General features: G+C 41.2%; 1 non-coding gene across 1 annotated transcript; it reads left to right on the top strand.

Annotated features, from left to right (window-relative positions):
* Positions 1–315: 315 nt before the first annotated feature.
* On the top strand, positions 316–422 carry LOC142423517 (U6 spliceosomal RNA). The gene has a single exon (XR_012779148.1). It is a non-coding gene; the product is annotated as a U6 spliceosomal RNA (small nuclear RNA).
* The last annotated feature ends 11,551 nt before the right edge of the window (positions 423–11,973 follow it).

Genomic DNA, 11,973 nt, shown 5'->3' with positions numbered 1-11,973 from the left:
GTCTCTTCCCTTTCCACGTAAAGTAGGTGGGAACCCAAAATCCCTCTGCAATTATCTAGTCTGCAGAGTATCTAGTCAAGGGAACCCGAAATCCCTCTGCAGAGTATCTAGTCAAGTTAAGCCGCTGGCAGATCCACTCTAGCCACAGAAGAGGGCCTGGAGCAGCTACCAGATAGAGATGATTGTAAACTTGATTATGATGGATTGAACCATGGTATAATATGGGACTTGGTTAGTTGACCTCTCTCTTGACCCAACCTGAATTTGCTTTAGGCTCAAATATTTCTCAATTGTTCCATGACAGAAATTCTTCTCGTGCTTGCTTCGGCAGCACATATACTAAAATTGGAACGATACAGAGAAGATTAGCATGGCCCCTGCGCAAGGATGACACGCAAATTCGTGAAGCGTTCCATATTTTTTTTTAAAAAAAAGAGTTTTCTTCTCTGGCTTTTAAATTATTGTTGGTGGTCTTGTCTTTCTTATTCTTTATTTTTATCCTTATATTATTATTGTTGTTGTTGTTGTTTTTGTTCTTTATTGTTTCTGTTAAGTCTTCCAGTTTAAAAACACAGAAGGAGTGGATGCAGAGAGAAAATAACTAATGCAACTGTTTATCAAGGAGGGTTGGGAGGGTGAGGGATATTGGGGAACAATGAAGGTGGGAGTAGAGAGGGAGCATTAGAACTGATTGTCAAGATACATATACAATTCTCTAAAACAGCGATTTAAATGGGGGATGGAGGGAAGAACTGATATCAAAGGGTTCAAGAAGAAAGATAATGTTTAGAAATTGTTAATGGAAATAATTGCATATATCTGCTTGAGACAATGTATATGTGGCTTGTTATAATATATGTAAGAACCCTCAATAAAATGATTTTTTAAAGCAATTTAACTATGAAAAAATGAGCTGAACTGAAGGTTTCAAAGGTAGTTCTAGAAGACAAAATATTATAATGAAATATGCAAAAGATCTGGGATTGGCAAATCAGAAAGGAAGAACACAATCAGCATATCTCAAGCTGAAAAAAAAACTAAAAATATTCAAGTTTGGAGTTACAATATTGAAAAAAGTCTATGAAGAAAATATTGAAAGCTGCAGGAAACATTAAAATGATGGAAAGAAAACACAGTCACTGTACCCAAAATAACTGGTCAGCATTTAGCCATGTCAAGTTTGTATCCTTTCACCAAAGTTATTCAATCTGTATGCTGAGCAAATAATCGGAGAAGCAACCCAATAGAAGTTTTCCAAGAGTGTAAATCTTATGGGTTGGTAGGTTCAAATTCCTGATCTTTCATTTAGCAGTCAATCTTGGAACCAATGACACGTTGCTTGTTTCTTTTTAGGGCCGAAGACACCGAAGCTCAGAAAAGACTAATGATTTATTATGGTCACCACAGCTTATCTATAGAAGAGCCATGTTCAAAGTCAAATCACTGTTTTCTCAATGCCACTTTTCTACCACCCTTACAAATCACAGTACTCATCAGGAAGATCTGGGTACACCTAAGGGCAATGTTCCAGAACAACACAGATACTTCATGCCAGAAACCAAAGCTCTAGACCAGCAGTGTACACTGGAAATCACTATGAATCACTAGTATGTTGAATTTTCTAGTAACCACAATGAAAAAATAAGAAGAACCCCCATACCCGCTATGTGGACAACTGCCCCTCCCACAGAAAAATTTACTTGAGAGGATGGCACTGAAGCTGCAGCTAGGGGAGAGGGGCATGTCTGATCAGAGCAAATGCGTGCAAATGAAGGGGGAGGAAGAGAGAGTGGAGCATATCCTGGCCAATCAGGCCTGGAGGATGATATCCCCGCTCAGAACAGCCAATGCACAGAGTGGACAATATGGCTGATCCCACGATGAGACACGCTGTCCCTTGATGGCCCAGGGCCCTAAGGGGGACAATACTGGAGACCCAGTGTCGGGACTGGCCCAGACTGACCCTGTGACACTGAGGCAAACCACTAAAAGTGTGCGGCAGTGCAACCATGGGAGCCCCTGATGGAGTACAAAGGACAGACTCTGGGGCCAAAGCATGGTGCCCTATTGGACCTGACTGAAGGACACGCCTAGAGATAAAAAATCAGAACTTGATCTATTTACAGATTGTTCTTTCTTTCTACATTTTTTTCTTTTTAATTAATTTATTCTTCTATGGGTAATTGGTTTTCTTTTTTGTTGTCATCGCTGTGTTCTCACTCATCACCTATCTTGCTATGGCTTGATTTTTGGTGCATATTATTATCTCTACAGATCTATCTAGATAAGATACACTGGATGAATAGTCTGGAGGAGAAAACTATGGGACCAATGGTTCTGGGGGGACACGGTAGAGGGAGAGGCGGGGTTAAGGAGGTGGTGCTGACCAACCCAGGGAGAGGGGAGCAACAAGTGATCCAAAATCAGTGGCAATGAGGGTGTGAGAGGCCTGGTAGGGATTCATCAAGGGCAATGTAACTGAGAGAAATTACTGAAACCCAAATGAAGGCTGAGTATGATAGTGGGACAAGAGGAAAGTAAAGGGAAATAGGGGAAAGAACTTGGTGACAAAGGATATTTATAGAGGTCTAAAGACTGGAATGTAGATATGTAAATTTTTTTTATATAAGAGTCTGGGGAAACAGATCTACACGCATATATTTATAGGTTTAGTATTAAGGCAGCAGATGGACATTGGGCCTCCACTCAAGCACTTACTCAATGCAAGAACATGTCATTCTATTAAATTGGCATTCCACGACGCACACCTTCCCAACACGATTGCTGAAGAAAAATGTGTGCATAAACAAATATGGTGAAGAGAGCTGATGGGGCCCGGCTGTCGAAAGATATAGCATCTGGGGTCTTAAAGGCTCAAAGATAAACAAGTGGCCATCAAGCTGGGAAGCATCAAAGCCCACATGGAAGAAGCATACCAACCTGTCTGACTCTGACCGCAAGGTGTAGAAGGGACCAGTTATCTGATATCAAAGAACTAAAAATCATATCAGTGGATGCCCACCTTCCTGATACTATCACTGAAGACAAATGGGTGCATAAGAAAATGTGGTGAAGAAAGCTAATGGTGCCCGGCTATCAAAAGATATAGCATCTGGGTCTTAAAGGCTCAAAGATAAACAAGTGGCCACCTAGTTCAGAAGCAACAGAGCCCACATAGAAGAAGCACACTAGCCTGTCTGACCGCGAGGTGTAGAGGGTCCAGTTATCAGACATCAAAGAACTAAAAATCATATCAGTGGGTGCCCACCTTCCTGATATGACCACGGAAGACAAACATGTGCATAAGCAAATATGGTGAAGAATGCTGATGGTGCCAGCTACCAAAAAATATAGTGTCTGGGGTCTTAAAGACTCGAAGATAAACAAGTGGCCATCTAGTTAAGAAGCAACAGAACCCACATGGAAGAAGCACACCAGCTTGTGTGACCACAAGCTGTCAAAGGGATCAGGTATCAAGCATCAAAGAACAAAAAATCATATAATTGTAAATGTGGGTGAGTGCAGAGCGGAGACTCAAAGCCCATTGGTAGGCAACTGGACACCCCCTTACTGAAGGGTTGGTGGGAGGAGATGAGCCAGTCAGGGTGCAGGGTAGCAACGATGGAATATATAATTTTCCTCTAGTTCTTAAATGCTTCCACTCCCCCACTATCATGATCCCAATTCTACCTTACAAATCTGGCTAGACCAGAGGATGTACATTGGTACAGAGAGCAACCGGAAACACAGGGAATCCAGGACAGATGACTGCTCCAGGACCAGTGGTGAGAGAGGCGATGCCTAGAGGGTGGAGGAAATATGGGGTGGAAAGGGGAAGCCAATTACAGGAATCTATCTATAGCCTCCTCCCTGGGGAATGGACAGTGTCAGAAAGTGTAACATATGACAAAATAATAATAATTTATGAATTATGAAGGGTTCATAGGGGAAGGGGAAGTGCTTGACACAATGGATGTATGAATGGATTGTGATAAGAATTGTATAAGCCCCCAATAAAATGATTTAAAAAAAAGAAGCAAGTGAAATCTATTTTATTAATATAGTTTATGTAACCACATGCTTCATCCAAAACGCTACAATTTCAGCATATAAACAATATACAAAATTATTAATTAGATATTTTACTTCCTTTTTATAGTAAGTCTTGGAAAATATCAGGTGTCACTATTTGTTAAGTCATCTTTAAGAGAGTTGCATATACATCATCACAATCCATTCTAGTGCTCCCTCCCATCTCCTGCATTCATTATTTGCTCCTCAATCCCACTTACTCTCCCCACCCCTATTCCTGTTAAACCTTTGCATGAGTTATTATCTGGCTGCATCCACTCCTGTGTTTCCAAGTTTGGGTAACTAGCAGAAATGATTTAAAATGAAAGAAAGATAAATGAAACAGAAACAATAATATAAAATAAAAATATGGAGTAAGAAAGAAAAGACCACCAGAAATATATATTTTTTACAGCCAGAGAGGATATTTCTGTTGTGGGACAAGAAATATTTAAACCTAGAATACATTCATGTTGGGTCAAGAGGGATGTCATTTAACTGGATATCATATTATACTGTAGTTTCATCCACCACAATCAAATTTACAATAATCTCTGTTTGATAGCAAAATTGTTGCCATCGCTCAGCTGTGGTCAGAGGGGATCTGCCAGAGGCTTAATCTGACAAGATACCTGCAGATGGGTTTTGGGATCCCACTGTCCTCCATCACCTTCTACAGATTGGGTCTCCACAATTTAACCTCTACTACTTTTTCCTTCATCGTTTTTGGATTTTGTTACTTTCTTCTTTGGATCACACAGGCTGGTGTGCTTTTTCGATGTGGACTTAGTTGACACCTCCCTTAGCTGGCTGCTTGTTTGAATACAATCCCTTAAGACCCCAGACACTCTTCCACTTGATAGAGGGACAGCATCAGCTTTTTTCACCACACTTTGCTGTAGCGCCCTTATCTTCAGAGATCGATCTCTTCATGAAGGCGAGTGTAAAGAAGGCTGAAGAAAAATCGAAGCATTTGAATCATGGTGCTGCCAAAGAATACTGAAAGTTCTGCCAAAGAACAAACAGTTCTGTTTTAGAAGAAGCACAGTCAGAATGTCCCTTAGAGGTAAGGCTGGCAAGCCTCGCGTACTTTTAACATGTCGCCAGGAGAGATCAATCTGTGGAGAAGGGCACGCTTGGTAGAGTAGAGGGTCAGCAAAAAGAAAGTCCAAGACCAGATGCATCGACACTATGGGTACAACAATGAGCTCAGTGAGAACAATTGTGAGGATGACGCAGCCCTGGGCAGGGTTTGTTCTGCTGAACGCAGGGTTTCTGTGGATCGGAACTGACTTGATGATACCTAACAATAACGGCATTTGCTCCCTAAAAATTTACAAAACCTTTGGAAATGCTGTGTAGGTTTGCTATGAGTCAGAATGGAATCAATAGCTATAGATTTGGTTCCCATTTATTAAATGTACAGCGAATTTCAATTGAGATGACCCACCTATCAACTACTCAAATAGCCAAATGTGACCAATGCTTCGTAATTTCTTAAGAGCAGGACTAGAATGTTAGACACAAACTTAAGGCATTAACAAAGAAAGTGGATGTAAGAGAGGAGGTAGGAAAGATAACAGAGAGAGCTTCTACTTCAATGAATTTGACCAGAACTTTGCAAATTCATTTAGAAAGAACAGGTTTTAAAATAAGCATGCCCTGGTGGTGCCACGGGATAAGGGTTGGGCCCCTCTCAGTAAGGTTAGAGATTTAAAGCCACTAGCTGCTAATTGGGTGAAATATGAGCTGACTGCACTTGTAAAGATTTAGTCTTGGAAACCCAAAGCGCCAGGTCTAGTCTGCCTATAGGGTCACCATGTGTCTGGTTTGGTTTGGTTTTTGTCGACATCTTGTCTTTTCATTTTATGTTCATTTTTAATTACTAGCTATTTGTGAAGGCTCTCTGGTGGCATCTTGGGTTTGGGGTGGGGCTGAGAACCACAGGGCCATCATGCAAACACCCTAAGGGCTCCTTCAGACAAAGAGGAGATTGTCTGCTCCCAGAAAAAGTTACAGTCTCAGGGAATGGTGTGGGGAGGGGGCGGGGATAAATGGGGAGCTGATATCAGGGGTTTAGTGGGAGGAGAATGCTTTGAAAATGATGATGGTGGCATACTTGCAAATGGGTTTGAAACACTGGATGAATGTATGGATTGTGATAAGAGATGTAAGAAATCCGGCTAGACCAGAGCATGTACACTGGCACAGATAAGAGCTGGAAACACAGGGAATCCAGGACAGATAAACCTCTCAAGACCAACAATAAGAGTGGCGATACCAGGAGAGGAAGGGGAAGGTTGGGTAGAAGGGGGGAACGGATTATGAGGATCTACATATAACCCCCTCCCTGGGGACTGACAATAGAAAAGTGGGTGAGGGGAGATGTCAGACAGTGTAAGACATGACAAAATAATAATAATTTATAAATTGTCAAGGGTTTGTGAGGTAGGCAGGGCAGGGTGGGAAGGGAAAAAATGAGGAGCTGATACCAAGGGCTCAAGTAGAAAGAAAATACTTTGAGAATGATGAGGGCAACAAATGTACAAATGTGCTTGACACGATTGTGATAAGAGTTGTATGAGCCCCCAATAAAATGATTTAATATATATATTACTATAATACCATTGCCACACCTGAAATTAATAATACTTTAATTATCATCAATGAATAGTGTTTAATTTTTTTAAAGAGAGAGATATAAGAGCCCACAATAAAAGAAAGAAAGAAAAAAGCTGAAATAAATATGCAAGTGGCAAATTTTTTTAAAAGGTGTAGTCTTGGACACCCTGTATTGGGTTGCCATGAGTCAGAATTGGGTCGATGGCTGTGGGTCTGGGTCAGCATATGAGCAGTCACTTTACTCCAGGTCCTCAGCCTCACTTGGTCCCGCCGGCTTTTTACCTTGGTAAGTCTCAGCCACTCAATCCACACAGTCCATGGAGCAGATTCCGACTCACAGCGACCCTGTAGGGCAGGTTAGAACTGTCTCTGGAGTTTCATTGATCTAATTCTTTATGGGAACAGCTGGTGATTTGGAACTGCTGACCTTGGGGTGAGCAGCCCAATGTGTCCTCACTACTCCACCAGAGCAACAACACACAACTTCACTAGCCCTTTAACTTTCATTTTCTTGTTACTATTGAGATGGGACCTCATTCAGATGATTAGATATAGTCAATTTATTGGGCCCTTCTAGCCATATTAGCCTTCCTTCTAGCCTCTGCCTTAATCTGTGACAAGGCTAAAATGGGGTGGATCTTAGTAGATATAATCTTGCTAGAGGGAATGACATAAATCACTGTCCTTTGTTGTCCTTGGAGATATGGTTAGCTGAAAGATAAAACCCACACCTCCAGCACAGTCATTCCTCTGTGGATAACAACCATCTCAGAAGCAGAAAAAATGTCCAGGACCATTGGAAGCAGAGCACATTTGAGATCTCTGTCTTAAGCGAGGGAGGCTTAGAACAGAGGCACCATAGGCTGAGGCAAGAAGACCATGAGACAACAGATGATTAGCACCCAAACTATGTGTCTTTGAGGCAGAGTAGTGGACTGGCTTCCTGGTTTATGGAGGGAGAAGCCAAGGAACTACATGACTGAAAACCTGAAGGGAGAGGGAGAAGGAGAGACGGCCTGAGCCTGAGACTTTGTTTCTGACTATGGACTAGTATCTGTATTATGACTATTTATAACAGGTAGTAACCTGTTAACTCCCCTAATATTGCTGTTGTCAGGTGCTGTCATGCACACTGGCTGTACTTCTCCCAAGACAGATCTGGCAGTCCCTGTACTTTCAATATTCTTGGCCAACAACACCATAGTTCAAATGCTTCGATTCTTCTTCAGTCTTCCTTATTCAGTGTCCAACTTTCACATGCATAGGAGGAAACTGAAAATACCATGGCTTGGGGCAGGTACACCTTAGTCCTCAAAGTAACCTTGATGCTTGTCAAAACTTTAAAGAGGTCCTGGGCAGCATGTTTACCCAATGCAATGTGTTATTTGAGCTTTTGACTATGGATCCAAACAAGATGAAACCATTGACAACTGCAAACTTTCTCTGGTTATCAGGATGTTACCTACTTGTTCAGTTGTGAGGACTTTTATTTTCTTTACATTGAATTGCAATCTATACTGAAGGCTGCAATCCTTGATCTTCATCATCAAGTGCTCAAGTCCTCCTCACTTTCAACTAATAAGATAGTGTCATCTACATACCTCATGTTGTTAATAAACCATTCTCTAATCCTGATGCCACATTCTTCATCATATATTCCAGCTTCTCTGATGATTTGCTCAGCATTATACATTCAATAAGTATGATGAGATGATACGTGTTAGAGGGGGTTGACTATAGAAACAAATCCAGTGACACTCATGTGTAATGGAGAGCTTTATATCAAAGAGCAATTGTATATTGAGAAAACATCCCAGCTCAGCCCAGATCAAGTCTATAAGCCCAATATTAGCCTTTATGTCCAATACTAGTCAATAAATTCCTCTTTAGACACATGGTTGTGAAATGCAGGAAGGTCACAAGCCAGTGGTGGATCCAGTGGCAGTGGAAGCCTCTCAGCGTTGGTGTGGGTCTCCACAGGGCTCCTCCAGCTCCAGGGCTCTGGTTGCCATCAGCCTGGCTCCATGTGGCTTGTCAACAGAATGTGAAGCAAAGAGAGTGTGTGTCCCATCTCCAGGATAGAAGAGAAGAAGTCCCAGAATCCTCATGAGAAAGCCATGTCCACAAAAAGGGATCAATCAGGCTGTGACCTGATTGACAAGTTAGACTCCACCCCTTCATTCTTTTATTAACTTGGCATAAAATTGTGTAACTACTACAGCATACAACCCTGACACACACATCTTTCATGATTTTAAATCAAGCCTGATTTCAAAGTTGTTAATAAGCCTTCCTCCAAACCCGAGGCCACATTTTTCATATAGGGTTTCTTATAAAAATTGTCCTAATTAACTCCCTTAATTCTGAGTATTGCCTGTGGCATCAGCGTGGCCATTACAAAATTGAACCTGGTGTAGAAGTAGAGTCCCATGAGAGGAATGGTTGGCATCAGAATAGGGTAAAGGATGTGTGTGTGTGTGTGTGTGTGTGTGTGTGTGTGTGTGTGTGTGTGTGTGTGAAAGCATGTTTAACCCCTGCCTTCTGGCAATAGGGAAGCCAGAGGTCAGATATGGCATCCCTCCATGCCATTTTTCCCAAAGATAATGGGCCACTCATGTTGCCTCTTCTGAGAAATGACAGTTTATATATCTTTTCTATTTTTATATTAGAAACCCTGGTAGCACACTGCTTCCATGCTCAGTTGCTAACTACAAGGTCAGTGGTTCAAAGCCACTCCAGAGAGAGAGATGTGGCAGGCTGTTCGGTCCGTCAGTATCACTGCCTTATTCTTCCTGTGAGCGGCTCTGCTGCTTTGTAGGCTTGCTCTGAGTCTTCTCTTGACAACAGTGATCTTGTTTTACTTTTGAATTTGATTTTTTCTTATTAATTCATACGTTTTCTATATATTCTGGATTCTAATCATTTATCAAATAAATATCGTCAAATAACTTCCCTGATTATTTAGCTGTTCTTTCCCTTTATTATATATTTTTATAAAGTAATTCTTTATCTGTTGCAGATATTTATATTAAACCTTATAACACAAGGATCATATTTAATCTCACTGACCTGTGCATGTGAATATTGTTGAAGTGATTAAAAAATTGTTACTATAAAATTACCACACTTTTTTAACCCAATCTTTCTCTATGTTTGTGTATTACATTTAAATGTTTTTCCCTCTGAAACTAGACTTCATTTAGTGTTATTAATAGGATTCAATTTCACTGTTTTCTTAAATGGATAATGAATTGTTTGGGTGTCATACATTGAGTTGAGTATCACTCTCCATTTTTCTCACTGCTCTTTGTTTAAAATCTTTTCCATATATTTGTGTATCTGTTTCTAAACTCTCTGCACCCATGTTTTATTCTTGTAATAATCAATACCAATGGATTTTTAAAATACTATTTTTGGCACATAAGTCATGTCATAAAATTTAATTGTTTAGAGTGGGAATTGCACCTGATCTGATTCCACCACACCGAAGCAAAACACTAAGGGCGTGCAACAAAACAGCGAGGGAACAGAGCAATGAAGTCCTCAGGGAATACCAAAAATAGACTTTGGGGCCACAGCTTGGTGCCCCATCAGACTCCACCGGAAAAAACTCCTAAAGGCCAACAAACAGTCCTTGAACTAACTACAGGTTTTTTGTTGTTGTTGTTTTTATCATTGGCTCTTTGTTGTTGTTGATGTTTTGTTTTCTTATTTTCTTTTGCTCTGTCTTGTTTTTGTACACATGATTATCTCCGCAGGTCTGCCTAATTAAGATAGGCTGGATGAACAATCTGTAGGAGAAAACAACGGGGACCGACAGTTCTGAGGGGTACATCGGAGAGGGAGAGATGGGGGGAAGGAAGTGGTGTTAACAAACCCAGGGACAAGGAAACAACAAGTGATCCAAATAGGTGGTCAAGAGGGGATAGGTGGCCTGATAGGGCATGACCAAGGGTAATGTAACTGAGAGGAATTACTGAAACCCAAATGAAGGCTGAGCATGACAGTGGGACAAGAGGAAAGTAAAAGGAAATAGAGGAAAGAACTAGGAGCCAAAGGGAATTTATAGAGGTCTAAATACAGGTGTGTACATATGTAAATATATTTATATATGAGGATGGGGAACTAAATCTATGTGCATATATTTATAGGTTTAGTATTAAGGTAGCAGATGGACATTGGGCCTCCACTTAAATACTCCCTCAATGTAAGAACACTTTGTTCTATTAAACTGGCTCCATGATGCTCGCCTTCCAGACAGGATTGCTGAAGACAAAGTGGGTGCATAAGCAAATGTAGTGAAGAAAGCTGATGGCGCCTGGCTATCAAAGGTAAAGTGCCTAGGGTCTTAAAGGCTTGAAGGTAGACAAGCGGCCATCTAGTTGGGAAGCAACAAAGCCCACATGAAAGAGGCACATCAGCCTGTGTGATCCTGAGGTTTCACGTGATCAGGTGTCAGGCATCAAAGAACCAAAAGAAAAAACCCAAAATCATTGTGAATGAGGGGCAGTGCAGATTGGGGACCCAAGACCCTTACAGAAGGGTTACATGGAGTTGATGAGCCAGTCAGGGTGCGGTGTAGCAACAATGAAACATACAACTTTCCTCTAGTTCCTGAATGCTTCCTCCATCCCCCACCCTGACTATCATGATCCCAATTCTACCTTACAAATCTGGCTAGACCAGAGATGTACACTGGTACAGTTAGGAACTGGAAACACAGGGAATCCAGGACAGATGATCCCTTCAGGACCAGTGGTGAGAATGGCGATACCGGGAGGGTGGAGGGAGGGTGGGGTGAAAAGGGGGAACCGATTAAAAGGATCTACATATAACCTCCTCCATGGGGGATGGACAACAGAAAAGTGGGAAAAGGGAGACGTCGGACAGTGTAAGATATGACAAAATAATAATTTATAAATTATCAAGGGTTCATGAGGGAGTGGGGAGCAAGGAGGGAGGGGAAAAATGAGGAGCTGATACAAAGGGGCTCAAGCAGAAAGCAAATATTTTGAGAATTATGATGGCAACCAATGTACAAATGTGCTTGACACAATGGATGTATGTATAGATTGTCATAAGAGTTGTCCGAGCCCCCAATAAAATGATTTTTAAAGAAGTGGTGTCAAACATCATTACAATGAACTTCAAAATATTTTCTTCTTAAAATAATTGTGAGCTCCCTATTTCCCCAATTTTCAATGCCATGCTCTTAGGTAATTATTATCCAGTTACTCTCTCTCTAGATCAACCTATCCTGGTTTGTATATACAGAATATC

This window comes from Tenrec ecaudatus, chromosome 12, assembly GCF_050624435.1.
Source record: "Tenrec ecaudatus isolate mTenEca1 chromosome 12, mTenEca1.hap1, whole genome shotgun sequence".
Lineage (NCBI taxonomy): Eukaryota > Metazoa > Chordata > Mammalia > Afrosoricida > Tenrecidae > Tenrec > Tenrec ecaudatus.
Note: the sequence above shows the minus strand (reverse complement) of the source record. Positions and strands in the feature narration are given on the sequence as shown.